The following is a 16,493-nucleotide window of genomic DNA, read 5'->3' as shown; positions in this document are numbered from 1 at the left end:
CGTGGGAGTTGTCTCGTCGCGGGGTAATAGTGTTGATCGAGTTATCTCCTCGTGGGAGTTGTCTCACGATAATGTAGTAGTACGGATCAATTAATCTCCTCGTGGGAGTTGTCTCTGGGGTAATAGAATTGATCGAGTTATCTCCTCGTGGGAGTTGTCTCGCGACACTAGGCCAAAACGCAAGACTGGCGACGAAAATTCGCGACGAATTTTATCTCCTAGCGACGTTTTATCACGCTTAGCGACGTTTTATTTTCGTCGCCAAATCAGTCCAAAATCGACGCAAAGTGCCCCGTCGCAAAGTCAGCGACGAAAATACAATTGCGTCGCCAAGTGTGGCGACGAAAAAAACACTTCGTCGCTAAAACCGTATTTTCTAAAAAAAATATTTATTTATTTTTCGTGACGGATAATGCATATTCGTCGCAAGTTGTTGCTACGAAATTTCATATTTCGTCGCAAGTTCACCGAATCTTTTGGCGACTAAATAGTTTTTTCGTCGCCCGGCTTTAATTAATTTGGCGACGTTAATGGAATATATTTCGTCTCAAGTACTCATTTTTGTTTGTGACGATTTTGTTTTCGTCGCAAACGTTTTTTTTTTAATTAGTTTATTTATTTTAATTATTTTCTATTACAAAATAAAATCAGCTGTTAAAAAAAATAAAAATAAAAACCAAAACCATATTTACTCAAAAATATTAAAAACCACGATTACCAATTAAATATCAAAATACAACACAAACATCAATTCAAAAATTACATAAAAACTTGAAACCATGAATTTAATAGTTGAAGAGGCACACTAATTTCACTCGTGTTCATACTCCACTATTAAAACGCTCGAGCAAGGTGTTCAAAATACCTCGGGTTTCTTGCAATTGCTCTTCTAATCGATCAACTTTTTCATCTTTAACTTTATTTTGTTCTTGCATTGTTTCTCGGGTTTCCTGCAATTGTTGTAAGGACTCAATTTAACTTAATTGAAACTTAATGACTCAATTGAACTTTTGAAACTTACCCAAACTAGAAATTGATTGAAATGAAGCTCTGGTTCTTCTTCTCTTCCATGGGAGTTTCTCCCCCACTATTTTTTTCTTGACTAACAATACCCTTTGAAGGGTAACCTCTGCCCATGTGCATCAAAATTCCTGGAGACAAATGGAAAGAAAGAAGGGGCCCAGCGGCGACGGGAGGCCATAAGAAGTAGTCTTTTTTTTACCAAGACCACTTAATGAGAAAAATACATTTATCAATTCCCCTGTTTTCCATGTAATTTCGCACAAAAATTAATCGCAACCCTTAAAGAAATACGTCCGAGTACAAAAACTTAAACCCAATATAAAACATCAAGAATATACTGCAAGAACATATATAACACAAGATTAGCAATAGATAAGACGAATTAATCTGCAAGTGTGGGCAACAATTATACCTAGAAATTGGGAAGGGTCACAATTATTAAAATCACAATTATTCTATCAAGTCAAAGTTACATTCATAAACTAAAACTAAATTAAGGTAGTAGTGGCAACGAGAAAGCTTTTCAATTTTTAATTGACATCAATTTTTAGTAACCGAAATATTAGCTGATATTTTGTCAGAGCTTTTCTTGAGATAACAAGGGATAATGGCCATCGGACCTGAATTCGAAAGACATGATAACGAGACTTAAATACTTAATCATAATGATATTTATCATCAGTAAGTGGACAGCTTAAATGATCCAAAGATCATGAAATTCCAACACCAGCAGTGATTTAAAAAATCTTTGTTTATAAATCATGTAAACCATTCTTACATACTGCCTAAATAATAAACTGATTGTATCAGCAGCAAAAAGACAATTTCAGTAAAACAAAATATTGTTACAAATTTGACCAGTAGAGCTAAAACTACCTGAATTTTTAAAACACCACGTACCATTATATTATCCAGTCAAGTAAGACTAACGGCAATATCTATCTCACAGAGACAACAAAGACACTGAGGAAAATTTCATTCTCGAAAGTATGTATCCTATGCAATGGTTGAAACTAAGATAATTGCATATGAAACAACATCACTGAAATTAAAACTACTTTTTATTGGGATATAAGGAGAAGGAACAAAAAAATACAGAACAAGGGAGGATCTGTTACAACAACTACAAACCTTGAAACTCAAAGATGAAGCCGCTTTCTCAAACCCCAAAATTGGAGACAACAGATATACCAGATCATAAACAAACACATACGCATTTCTTCAAGGGACTAAACAAACGGTTCATCATAGATTTAAGATCATGCGAAGGGTAAAAAAAAAGGATTTGCGTACCTGCTTGGCCTTGTAGCCGAGGCGGCGGGCCTTGTCGGGGCGAGTGGGGTGGGTGACACGTACAACAGCGGGAAGCTGACGGTACTCCCAACAGCGAACCCTAAGCAAAAACCGCATCACATCGGATTGCTTCTTCTTCCATAGCTCAGAAACGTAAGTGTAGGCACCTGCCAATTAGAAAATGGAATCAAACTCGCTATTCCTGAAGAAAAAAAGAGGGGAATTAGGGTTCGGAGGAAGAAGAAGAAAGTAATACCCACCACTCAATCCGAAACCTTAAAAATAACGGATTTTTCTAAATGTTCGTTTACGAATATATTTATCAACTGAGGAAGCACACTTAGCTTTGAGGTAATTAAGGATATATTTTGACAAAAAAAAAAAAAAAAAAAAAAGAAAAAAAAACCTTCAATATAAACTTAGCAGCAAACAAAATTACCAATATAATTCTGGACGGAAGAGGGCGGACGGAGGACGGCTGGCGGTAGAGGTCTGGCAGCGACGGAGAGGGCTGACGGCGACGGCGGCAAGGGCTGGCGGGAGACTTCTGCGGCGGAGGGCTTACGGGATCGGCGACGATTAGGGTTCACGGAGGAGGGCTAACGCCGGTGGGCTGACGGGGAACGGCGGGCAGCGGGCGGCGGACAGCAGGCGGTGGTGGGCTGATCGGAGAAGGAGAGAGAGAGAGAGAGAAATTTTAGAGAGAGAAGAGAGAGAGCAGCAAAGTGAACGAATTAGGGTCTGTGCAGAATAATTAATCTAAAATTTGCGACGTTTCTAAATTAAAGTCGCACGATAATATTTTTTTAAAAGGAACCCTAGCGACGTATACAGGTTTACGTCGCCACCAAATTCAGGAAAAAACACAATTGAAAATATCTATTGCGACGGTTTCCCAGATCCGTCGCACACAAAGATATAAATATTTTTTTTAATAAAATCATGGCGACGTTTTTTCAAATTCCGTCGCCATATATTAATTATTATTAAATAATTGGGCATTACTAGCGACGTTTCAACATAACCGTCGCAACGTATATTATTTTTCTTTTTTTAAAAGAACTATGGCGACGTATTATACTGTTTCGTCGCGAGTTTTCAAATATAAAATTGCAAAATATGTAAACCTTGCGACGAAAGTCCTATTTCGTCGCTAAATTTTTTTTTTTTTTTTTTTTTTTAATACGTGCGACGTTTTCATATGTTGCGTCGCGTGCTAGAGACGATTATTTAAATCGTCGCTAGGGTTTTTAACAAAACCGGGGTTTTCCACGAAAAGCGACGATTTTAACTCATAAACGTCGCAAACATGCTACGAACATAAAACCGTCGCTAAAAAAAACGTCGCCAGTCTTGCATTTTGGCCTAGTGCGATAATGTAGTAGCACGGATCAATTGATCTCCTCGTGGGAGTTGTCTCTGGGGTAATAGAATTGATCGAGTTATCTCCTCGTGGGAGTTGTCTCGCGATAATGTAGTAGCACGGATCAATTAATCTCCTCGTGGGAGTTGTCTCTGGGGTAATAGAATTGATCGAGTTATCTCCTCGTGGGAGTTGTTATTTATCGACATTGTCAATGTTTTGACGCGTTGCTTGTATGTGTTTACATATAGCCTTGTGCGTGATGTACTTGAAGAGGGGATCAGACTCTCAAGATTTTTTTTATGGGGATCGTGCCCCTTGTTAGACCTCGTGGGTCGTAAGTATGTTTGGACCGTGGCCACGTTTTAATGAAGGACCCATCGAAAACAAGTAGATAAATTTGAGTAATCAAGCTGGCCAGGCTATATATCTCATAATATCTCTAAGTGTTTCTAGGGTTGTAATCGTGCTAACTTGAGCTTGCGATTAGATAGTGAATTTCGGGCGAGTTGTCTCCTCATGGGAGTTGTCTCGCAGCGAAGTTGTAGGAGCATTGGACGCGCGACTGGGGAGCATGCGGATTCAGGTCGCTCTGTGAGAGTTGTCTCCTTGTTGGAGTTGTCTCGCATCGAGTCTTATTACCGAGCGAGGTAGTTCCTCGTGGGAGTTGCCTTGCACTAGGCTCGTAGTGCCGAGCGAGTTGTCTCCTCGTGGGAGTTGCCTCGCTGCGGGTTGTGGTATCGAGCGAGTTGGCTCATCGTGGGAGTTGTCTCGCTGCGGGTTGTGGTACCGAGCGAGTTGGCTCATCGTGGGAGTTATCTCGCTGCGGGTTGTGGTACCGAGCGAGTTGGCTCCTCGTGGGAATTGCCTCGCAACGGGTTGTAGGACAGAGCGAGTGGTCTCCTCGAGGGAGTTATCTCGCTTTGGTTTCGTAGACCCGAGGGAGTTGGCTCCTCGTGGGAGTTGTCTCGCTGCGGGTTGTAGGAGGGAGCGAGTGGTCTCCTCGTGGGAGTTATCTCGCTGTCGTTTCGTAGACCCGAGGGAGTTGGCTCCTCGTGGGAGTTGTCTCGCTGCGGGTGGTAGTATTGAGCGAGTTGGCTCCTCGTGGAAGTTGTCTCGCAAGCCCCCCACTCTCGAGACGATGTGGGAGCCAAGTCGAAAGGGCTACCGGATCGTATTGAGAGTAGATCGGTGCTGTAGTCTTGCGTTAATCGTTGGCATGGCGTGGAGAAATAATTTTTTTATTTTTATTTTTCATTTGATAGCGAACGCAATTTGGTAGGTGCGGTAAATAGCTCGCGGAATTTGGTGGAGCGCGTTGAAATTCTCGTGCGATTTGGTGAAGCGAGTCAAAATCTACGCGCAATTTGGTGGAGGGCGGTGAAAGCTGAGTCCAATTAGATGGGAGCGCGCGCTCCAAAAGGCCTTGGGAGGCGCGCGCGCGTGACATATTTTTTTATTTTTTTTTGTCTTTCTCTTCTGACGCGCGCGTGCTGTGCACGCGCGCGCGGCAGGCGCGTGTTCGCCACGCGCGCGTGCTGTGCACGCGCGCCTCTGTGTTTTTTTTTTTCTTTCTTTCTGCTGACGCGAGCGTGCTGTGCACGCGCGCGCGTGTTCTCTACGCGCGCCTCTCTGCCCTTTTTTTTTTTTCTGCTTTCTCTGACGCTGACACTTGCGCGCGTCAGCGCGCGCGTGCCCTCTCCTCCTCTTTTTTATTTTTATTTTTATTGTTTTTGGTTTTTCTTCTTCCTTTTTTCTTTCTTCTTCTAAGTCTTCTTCTTTTTCTCTCTTTTTTTTTTCATCTTCTTTCTTTTTTCTTCTATTTTTTCATCTTCTTCTTTGATTCTCTTTTTTCTTCTTCTTGTTCTTGTATTTTTTCATCTTCTTTTTTCTTTTTCTTTCTTCTTCTCTTTTTTCTTCTTCTTTTTTCTTCTTCTTTGATTTTCTTTTTTTCTTTTTTCTTCATCTTCTTCTTTTTCTTGGGTCTCGTGTGCGCGATTTTACCCCCTTTTTTTATTTTGGTGGTTGATGTTCACCCCTTGGGATGTTCTATTTTTTGAGTAGGGAGATTATACTCGTCTCTTGAGATGTGATGTGAACCCACTTGGGGTTGAAAGGTAAGGGTGATGCCCAACCTTGGGATGGGTTAACTACTCACTGTAGGGTGAGGCGCTCGAGACTTATGGTCTGAGGTGGATGCACACGGTTGTGTCGTTGCTTCAGTGAGAACACGTCCTCATCGGTTATCAGAACCGTTAGAGGAGCAAATAGAAGTTGATATTGTTGAAGTTTCAGCGATCATACGCTGAAGGTCCTCTTCGGTTATCTGAACCGTTCGAGGGGGGGCGGAAGTAGGCCCCCTGAGAGTCGATGACCCATGGCGAACAAAATATTTTGGGGGCACTATAAACCCCCAGGGAGTCGATAGCCCTTGGCGAACGAAATATTTTGGGGGCAGATGTAAGCCCCCAGGGAGTCGATAACCCTTGGCGAGCGAAATGTTTTGGGGGCACTGTATACCCCCAGGTAGTCGATAACCCTTGGCGAGCGAGATATTTTGGGGGCAGATGTAAGCCCCCAGGGAGTCGATAACCCTTGGCGAACGAAATATTTTGGGGGCAGATGTAAGCCCCCAGGGAGTCGATAACCCTTGGCGAGTGAAATATTTTGGGGGCAGATGTAAGCCCCCTGGGAGTCGATGGCGGTGGTGCCATAGGTGGCTCCACATGTGGAGCAGGTGTTGGTATCGCGTTGGGAGCGTTTGCTCCCATCGTGGCGATAATATTGGGTCACGGCCTCTGTGGCAGCGCGAGTTGAAGCTTCTGCTATCATGCGTTGGAACGCATCCTCGGTTATTTGAACCATTCGATGAGCAGGGAGTGGTGGATCGGCGAGTGGTGGGTCCCGTGGGGGATCACCTGAACCTCGCGATGCGGATCCATGGGATGTGGAGGAGGTGGCAAGCCAGAGCCTCCACGAGATGGGAGGTCGTTAGCTGTGTCATTTTCTCTCCGAGCTGACGCCTCAGGAGGATCTTGTTGGCTACGTGATCTGGTTTGCATCGTTCCCACAGTCGACGGCGCCAAAATGATGATGCTAAATACTTAGATCACCTGGGGTAGTGTAGAAAATGAACTGGGAGAGCAAAGCAGATCAGTAGGTTGACAACTTGATGATCCTGAGGTACCTGCGATCATAGAACACATGAACTAAGCCGGGGGTTGATCCGGCGGAAACCCCTCCGACGCTCAAGTCAGACGTGCTGATCATAGAAATAGTCCAGAGAATATACATTGTAGTATTGCTCAGTTAATAGGACGTACCTTGAGGAATGAGTTCAAATCTTTATTTATAGCTTAGATGAGATTGTTGGGCCCAAACCTTATTTGAAGGTGATTGGGTCTCGGTGATAATAATTTTAGATATTAGGCTCGTGGCCCAATAGGTAAAGAGATTGTAGGCCCATTGGGCTGGCCCAATTAGACATATCAAGTATATATCTCCTCAAATGCACCCCACAAAATACATTTGATCTTCGTATGTACCACTAGTTGATATGTGACATTTAAGTAGCCAACAGCAGATTAATGAACATATAAAAATTGTTAGAATTTATTTCGTGCATATATAAATTATTTGTGTCAGATTCAGTTTTTCGTTACTGTTGCGTGAAGAGTTGCAACAGTTCGTGAAACAGTTTGTAAAAACAGAAATAAACGAGACACAAATTTAATGTGGTTCGGATACAACTGTACCCTACATCCACGGGGACCTGCAAATAAAATTTACTAATTTTTAGTTTTACGAATACAATAATAGGACTTAATCAAAATACAAAGACTCCCTCTTTGTTGACGCCGTTCTTGTATACTACGCTGAATTATAAATCTTCAATTTGCAGCACGTCCCTTGCTCCGCACGGTTGAACTCCCTTCAACGCTGAATCCCTCAGTCGGCGGATCGATCTCCTCCCGAGATCTTCTGAGCCCCTCTCCCGAAGAACCGATCTTCTTTTTATATAGAAGAAGCAAACTGGTGATACTCCTTGAATCTGTGTCTTCACCACAAGCCTTGAAGCCGGTATATTTTCTATGAAAATCACGTATCACGATGGAGCAATAAAAACGAGAGAGAAAAAAATATTTCTCTGAAATCTTCTCTCGATTAACAAGACGCTCCGTGAGCAGCAAAAATAAGAGCGGAAAAATATAATTTTTCTTCTCCAACAAAAGGCGTGCTACAGCAACCAAGAAAAGAGAGATCGGCTTCTCTCCAAAACGACGCCAATAAAAACGAGAGTAAAGAAAATATTCTGCGTAAATTTTTCTCTCTAGGAAGACGTGAGATCTGAGGCGCCGTATTGCTGTATTTATACTTCTACATGTTATAAGAATCCTACAAGGAAAAAAGAGTCCATTAGGGTTAGGAAACTCTTAATTACGTAGGAAATAATATTTTCAAAACAAGGAAACTCTTTAGAAGAATAATTCCTATTATAAATCAATTAATGACAAATTAAAAGAATTAAAAGCTACAAGGACTCTTCCCTTCTTTAGCTCAGGGTATATGAAAACTTGTGGCACAAGTTTTATTAATTCTCGTACAATTAGAATCCATAGGATTCTAACAATCTCCCCCTTTGTCGTTTATTGATTATAATTATTTTGTCCCGCTGAGTAAAAAACCTGAAAATAAAACAATCAGATGATTAGACCGAAGCAAATAAAACGAAAGATCATCATCAACTCTTTTCAACAACAAGAGTGGCATCAACTGCTGCAACAGTAAGTGCCACAGTTTCAGCAACTGTTCCCACAGTAGTGGCTTTGGCAGGTGGTTCACAACGGAGTCAGCTCCCCCTGCATGTGTATCTCCCTCTGTGAATGATCCTTAGGCAGCTCCTCTTGTAAATGCATTCATTCTTCCCCTTTGCTTACTCGGCTTGATAGACATGGAAGGCGGTGGATGACAAAGTGGTAAATTATCCACGTGATAAGAGACTCAGCAAATAACGTCGGCATTAGCTCCTCCTTTTATATTCTTGTGAAGCTCTGAAAATAAAACAAGGAAACCAATTAATGACAATTACCACAATAATAATAAAAAGATGGAATTCCTTCTATTTTGGATAGACACGTTCAGGTGATTAATATGGAGAGATAATTTATTTCTTCTCAAATTATCTAATGAGATAACTAAGGAAAATATGTTCCTCATATTAATACACATCTCCATAGAATTCCACTTGGTGTTGTGGACTTAGAATCCCACCGAGATTCTAACACTCTCCCCCTTTGGCATTGATTGGTCAGAACATTTACTCCCCCTAACTATATGATACATGCATGAACAAGGGTTAGCAAATTCAAAATAACATCTGCACATATAAACTGTTGCAACAGTTTATCAAACAGTTCACCAGATAGTGTAAACTGTAAATAAACCATAGTTCCAAAATAAAAGCAGATAATTCGTTCAGATAAGCACGAGATAAAAAGGATATGCAGTAGCAGAAACAACTTCTCTTCACAATGCTTATTATTTGTCCTATATTTCTGCCCAGCAACTGTCTCATGCACTGTTTCAACAGTTGTCTGAACCCTCTTGCATTCCTGCACTGTTCCAGCAACTGTCGCAACAGTTGTCGGAACTCCCCCTGTGTTCATGCCATCGTTACTGTTCTTTTCTCCTGTTCTTTTCTCCCCCTTTCTGGGCAATCACCATGCAGAGATAACTCAACATGGACTAATGATCTTGATGATTCAAGCAAGCTGTTCAAACACTTAACAAAAAGATCAAAACGAAGAGAGAATCTTGGAAGTAAGTGAGAAGAATCACTATACATAACGTGCACACAAAGTCACAAACTCACAACTCAATACCACACGATAATTGCAATGCGAAAATCAAAGGATAATGAAATCAAATCCAGCATTAAATAACAAAGGCTACAGACTTTGCCAAACTTCATACGAAACGTGGAAATGTGAGTAGTAGGCCCAAAAGATCCGGTTGCAACAAAAATCAAATTTAACCGGCACATAAACAAAAATCCCGTCTCTCTCTCTCTCTTTTTTTTTTTTTTTTTAAATAATGCCTAATGCAAGACAAGAAGTAAACATGAGAAATAAACATGAGTGAAGAGACATATGTGAATAGGATACTGCATGGACAAACAAAACATATGGGATTTATCTTCACATTCACGATAAGCGCAATCCCCAAAAATCCGACTGCCAATGCAACCAACAAACTTAATAATCCCAAGTCAAACACAAAGATGCTCGTATTAGGTAGCGTACACACACGTCTAATGGTAGCTTTTTCTCATGAAAAAAAGAGCAATTAAAAGGAACGAGATTATGGTGGTCGTGCAATGTGTAGTCCACTGGGCTTTCTAATTGAGTCTTGTAGTGAGTGTTCGGTCAAGTGGTTTACTGGCTCGACTCAACTAGGCTTCGAACTATTCACTAACCATATGTATAATTTATATTGGCCGTGCAATGTGTAGTCCCCTGGGCTTTCTAATTGAGCCGTGTAGCGAGCTTTCGGCCACGTGATTTACTGACTCGACTCAAAAAGGCTTCGAACTATTCACTGACCAAATGGTTGTAGATATATATATATTAGTAACAGTAGTTCAAGAGTAGCTTTCACTCATTAAAAGAGGCAGCTTTTCCCTATAAAAACATCCAACCATGACAAGACTATTCAGAGAAATAAATAAGTTGGAGCCTTTTAAGTAATCATTTCGGGAATTGGTGAAGTTCTACCCCCACAAAGTTTAGAAGTACACGAAGTATCAAACTCACATTTGTATCAATCATATGCAGTATGCTTAATGCAGGTCCTATATGAGATGCAAAAACATATGAAGTGTCCTACCACTAAAAGTTGCAAGTCTGGACACACAGACTGTTGCAACAGTTCATGCAACTGCATCAGATTAAACAACATAAACTCCCAGCGATTTTCGCAAGGAATCAAATCTCTGTGCATCAAGGGTTTTTGCAAAAGCATCAGTTAATTCATTCTCCGTTGCAGCATTATCAATTGAGACAACCCCCTTTTCAACCAAGCCCCTTATGAAAAGATGACAAATATCAGTAAGCTTAGTTCTCGAATGCTGAATTGGATTCATAAACTTATTTTTCGCATACAAATTATCACAATTCAGATTACCAAGTTTTTTATTCCCCAAACTATCTTTGTCACCAGAACTGTTGGAACAGTTAGTACTATCATCACATGAGTTTAAAGAAGTAATGGCAGATAAACAATTAAGATCAGACTTCTTTACCCAGATTTTTTGTTGAGTTTTATTCACTAAATCAACCTTTATCTTGGGTTTTTGAGACGACAAAAAAGTATGATCAATTTTAGCGGAAAGTGGTGAGCGGGCCATTATTCTTTTAACTAATTTCAAGTACTTAAAACACCTAGGTCGTATATGACCAGGAGCATGACAAAAATGACAGGTAGGGACAAAACGTTTTCTTTGAGATGACTGAGTTGATGCAACTGTCGCAACAGTTTGTGAAACAGTGGATTGTTTAACAAAATTGATTTTTCTTTTTGGATCTTCTTTCTGTTTCAATGCATCATTAGATAGCTGATTACGCCCTATACCTATACGACAGTAGTTCGGCTGATTTTTGTTCAAAATTTCATTCAAAGTTACTCTACCAGTATTAAACTTAGAAATAACATCTTGGGTTTGAACAAATTTAGCCTGCAAGCTATCTATTTCTCTACTAGAAGAAATAACATTTTGTTCAAGAGTAGAAATTCTTACCTTCAATACTTTGTTTTCCTCAATTAGAACAAGCTTCTCTTTTTCTAAGAATTTATTCGACTCGCATACCTGAAGCAATTTTTCGTACATCATTTCGTAGGACTTCTTTAATTCTTCCAAGGTTGTCTCGTCATCATCACTGTTGTTTTCTGAATCCTCATCATCACCTGCAAGAATAAAGGAAGTTAAATCGTTGTCGTCTATTGAAGGCAAATTATCATACCTGAGTTTTGTTGGAACTGTCTGTCCAACTGTTGCGACAGTTTCAGCGACAGTCTCTTTGCACTTGCTCATCTGAGTAGTTCCTTCGTAGGTCTCTTGTAGAACATCCCATGCCTCCTTTGCTGATTTGCACATCGATATCAGTTTGAATTGGTCGTCATCAATACAACTCAAGATAGCATTGATTGCCTTGGAATTATAATTTGCTATTCGTACTTCTTCATCACTCCACTTCTCTTTTGGCGTTTGAATGATCTCGTGTGACTCATTCATTGAGGTAGGAGGTGTCCAACCAATTAGAATCGCGCGCCAGGCCCATTCATCGATAGATTTGATGAACATCTTCATCCTTATTTTCCAATCAGAGTAGTTCAATTCACCCAAGAGAGGTGGTAGGAATGCGCCTTCACGATGATTATTCATGTCTGCACAAAAAAAATAAAAAATAATTAAATCCCAAAATCTCACTAAGTGTATCTAGTGATAGGCTCTTGATGCCAATTGTTAGAATTTATTTCGTGCATATATAAATTATTTGTGTCAGATTCAGTTTTTCGTTACTGTTGCGTGAAGAGTTGCAACAGTTCGTGAAACAGTTTGTAAAAACAGAAATAAACGAGACACAAATTTAATGTGGTTCGGATACAACTGTACCCTACATCCACGGGGACCTGCAAATAAAATTTACTAATTTTTAGTTTTACGAATACAATAATAGGACTTAATCAAAATACAAAGACTCCCTCTTTGTTGACGCCGTTCTTGTATACTACGCTGAATTATAAATCTTCAATTTGCAGCACGTCCCTTGCTCCGCACGGTTGAACTCCCTTCAACGCTGAATCCCTCAGTCGGCGGATCGATCTCCTCCCGAGATCTTCTGAGCCCCTCTCCCGAAGAACCGATCTTCTTTTTATATAGAAGAAGCAAACTGGTGATACTCCTTGAATCTGTGTCTTCACCACAAGCCTTGAAGCCGGTATATTTTCTATGAAAATCACGTATCACGATGGAGCAATAAAAACGAGAGAGAAAAAAATATTTCTCTGAAATCTTCTCTCGATTAACAAGACGCTCCGTGAGCAGCAAAAATAAGAGCGGAAAAATATAATTTTTCTTCTCCAACAAAAGGCGTGCTACAGCAACCAAGAAAAGAGAGATCGGCTTCTCTCCAAAACGACGCCAATAAAAACGAGAGTAAAGAAAATATTCTGCGTAAATTTTTCTCTCTAGGAAGACGTGAGATCTGAGGCGCCGTATTGCTGTATTTATACTTCTACATGTTATAAGAATCCTACAAGGAAAAAAGAGTCCATTAGGGTTAGGAAACTCTTAATTACGTAGGAAATAATATTTTCAAAACAAGGAAACTCTTTAGAAGAATAATTCCTATTATAAATCAATTAATGACAAATTAAAAGAATTAAAAGCTACAAGGACTCTTCCCTTCTTTAGCTCAGGGTATATGAAAACTTGTGGCACAAGTTTTATTAATTCTCGTACAATTAGAATCCATAGGATTCTAACAAAAATAATAAAGATGGTATTGCGCATAATGACTATTACATAAGTTTAATTGGTACATATATATGTAACGCTACATTTTGTTTTGTATCACCATGTTTATTAAACGTACCCAAGAACCGATAGAAATCATCAAGCCAATAATATCTAAGCAAAATAATTATAAACTTAAGTGTATTCATTACATCATTAAATATACGAAATTCATTGTCCATTGACGCATCTCGTATTGTAGGGTATTAAACTGCCCAGCTCCATAAAACCTAGATTAGTATAAGTCCCTCTTGAGCGGTATTGATTACTGCCAAGGAGAATTGATGCAGAGGTGGCGGAGTCGGAATTCTAGTTTGATTAGGATTTGAATTCCGCAAGTTGGGTTGTTTCCAACTTTCGGTATTCTATTAGGTTTAGGAGTTATTTCGTTTTTTTTGCCTTTTTTGGTAATTTTCTCGTTTTTCTAGTTTGATTAGGTTTTTCCTTTTTTTTTTGGTAATTTTCTCGTTTTCTTAGTTTGATTAGGTTTTTCGTTTTTTTTTAGTATAAATAGTTGCTCTAGGGTTTATTTTTCGGCATCTTTCATTATTAATAAAAATTTCTGAGTTTTCTCTCAATTATCTGGTGGATTCCAGAGTTATCGTGTTCTATAGGATTAATTCGTAGAAATTAGTTCCTTTTGTGCTCCTGTCCTGCGTCAGTTGGCATCAGTAGCGAGGTTTTTCCTGGTTAGATGGCGAAAGGTGCGGAACAAGGAGACGACAACCGCGATGGCGATGACCTCGAGGTTGATAACATTCAGGCAGCAGTCGAGCTCGCTCGAGAAGAATCTCGACAGACTATAGAGAAATTTCGAGTAGAGATTCGAGGCGAGCTTCAACAACTTCGGGAGTTGCTACAGGGAATTGCCCTCAATGGCAACAACAGGAGGGGCGAACCTAATATAGCGCGCGCTGGGGAATTAGCCCGAGGTGCACATGTTAGGAATCAGATTCGTAACCAACCATATGTTCACCCGGACAGTGACGAAGACTTGGATGAGAATGACAGAGCAATAGTCGACGGAAATCAACCTAGGCAGGGACAAAGGCAGTACGCAGATTATCCGACAAGGGCTGAGATTCCACCTTTCCATGGAAACCTCTCCATAGAGGATTTTCTGGATTGGGTGGTCGAAGTGGAGAGTGCTTTTGATGTGATGAACACCCCACCCGAGAGGATGGTCAAGATAGTTGCGTATAAGTTGAAAAGTGGTGCGGCTGTATGGTGGGACCAGTTGCAGCGATCACGGACTCGACAAGGGAAGGGCCCAGTGCAGTCTTCGAGGAGGATGAAGGGGCTTATTCACGATCGATTCCTACCGGCCGACTATGAACAACACTTATACAATTTATACCATAATTGTTCGCAGGGTAGTAGATCTATACACGAATACACCACAGAATTCCTAAAGCTGGCAGATCGAAATAATTTAAGGGAGTCGGAGAACCAGCAAGTGGCCAGGTATTTGAACGGGTTGAAAGCTAATATCCGTGACCGAATAGGTTTGCAGCCAGTTTATACCATCCAGGATGCGCAGAGTATGGCATTGCGAGCAGAAGAATTTGAGCGACGGAACAACGTGAATAATTATCGTAGACCGCCAAATTATGCACCACCGTCGGTTGATAGGGGTAAGTTCGTATCCCAAAACCCTAATCCTGTTGCCCCGCCAACACGGGCACCATAGATCCAGACGAGAGACGGTGCCGGTAGTTCGAGCACGCCCGTTCAGCCTCGAACAAACAATCCTTATACGAGACCAGTCCCTGGAAACTGTTTTAGATGTCACAAACCTGGGCACCGCTCTAACGAGTGCCCTGAGAGAAGACCCGTGAACTTAGTAGGTGGGTCGGAGCAGAGAGGCGAGAGTGATCAAGAAGGTTATGATGAAGACGTTTTTCAAGAAGAAGAGGATACGGCAGAATATCATAGTCAGGAGAATGGAGAGCAAGTTAACTGCGTGGTGCAACGAGTTCTTTGTACGGCGATGCATCAAAACCAACGAAATAGCATATTTCGTTCTCAGTGCTCAGTTAATAAGAAGGTGTGCGATCTGATAGTTGATAATAGTAGTTGCGAAAATTTTGTTGCGAGAAGACTGGTAGATTATTTGAAGTTACCGGTGGAAAAACACCCAGTCCCCTACACTATTGGGTGGGTTCAGAGAGGGCCAACAGTCAAAGTGACAGAAGTGTGTCGTGTGCCTATCTCAATAGGAATGAACTATGCCAATGAGGTGTCATGCGACGTGATAGACATGGATGCTAGCCACATACTACTCGGTCGGCCTTGGCAATTCGACATTAATATGACCTATCAGGGGAGAGAAAACTCATGCATATTTGAATGGGGTGGCGCAAGATTGTGATGTTACCCCGATCGGAGTCAACGGTCAAGCCTGCCAGAATAGCGGAAAAAGAACCAGTTTTTGTGGTCTCCCAATCTGAGAGCGAATTCATAAAAGATATCGAATCAGCAGCCGGAGTATACGTGACGATGATGAGGTCTTTGGGAATTCAAAAGGAAGAAGAGGTTCATAAACAAACCGTCGAAATTCCTAAGAGTGTGCAACCGTTACTTACGGAGTTTGACGAGTTGGTGTCCAATGACCTACCGGATTCGTTGCCGCCTATGAGAGACGTTCAACACCACATTGATTTAGTGCCCGGTGCTAGCCCACCAAATCTGCCACATTATCGGATGAATCCGCAAGAATGTGAGGTTTTTCGAGAGAAAGTAGAGGAGCTGCTGAAAACGGGGTTTATTAGAGAGAGTATGAGCCCGTGTGCGGTGCCTGTGCTACTAGTGAAGAAGAAAGACGGCAGCTGGAGGATGTGTGTCGACAGTAGAGCAATAAATCGGATTACCATAAAGTATCGTTTTCCCATTCCGCGGCTTGACGATATGTTGGATATGCTGGAGGGTGCGAAGCTGTTTTCAAAAATCGATCTTCGAAGTAGGTATCATCAGATTCGGATTAGACCCGGGGACGAGTGGAAGACAGCGTTCAAGACAAAAGATGGCTTATACGAATGGTTGGTGATGCCGTTTGGGTTGTCGAACGCGCCCAGCACTTTCATGCGCGTGATGAATCAGGTATTACGACCCTTTTCTGGAAAATTTGTCGTTGTGTATTTCGATGATATCCTGATTTATAGTAAACACGAAGACGAGCATATGGGACACCTGCGTGAGGTGTTAACTGTTTTGAGGGATAATCAGCTGTTTATCAATTTG

The 16,493-nt window shown here is 41.2% G+C and overlaps 1 long non-coding RNA gene across 3 annotated transcripts; it reads right to left on the bottom strand.

Moving 5' to 3' along the window:
* Window positions 1-664: 664 nt before the first annotated feature.
* On the bottom strand, window positions 665-3,036 carry LOC148771446 (uncharacterized). 3 transcript variants are annotated; one of them, XR_016030171.1, is made up of 4 exons: window positions 2,756-3,036; window positions 2,317-2,518; window positions 1,022-1,261; window positions 665-950 (listed from the first exon to the last, which is right to left on the bottom strand). It is a non-coding gene; the product is annotated as an uncharacterized LOC148771446 (long non-coding RNA). The 3 variants fall into 3 exon arrangements; XR_016030170.1 differs by having other exon boundaries at window positions 2,317-2,483; window positions 2,756-3,034; XR_016030172.1 differs by having other exon boundaries at window positions 1,022-1,151; window positions 2,317-2,483; window positions 2,756-3,029.
* Between the last annotated feature and the right edge of the window lie 13,457 nt (window positions 3,037-16,493).

The sequence above is a fragment of the Erythranthe guttata genome, chromosome 3, assembly GCF_056151865.1.
Source record: "Erythranthe guttata isolate IM_541 chromosome 3, IM_541, whole genome shotgun sequence".
In the NCBI taxonomy this organism is placed as follows: Eukaryota; Viridiplantae; Streptophyta; class Magnoliopsida; order Lamiales; family Phrymaceae; genus Erythranthe; species Erythranthe guttata.
Note: the sequence above shows the minus strand (reverse complement) of the source record. Positions and strands in the feature narration are given on the sequence as shown.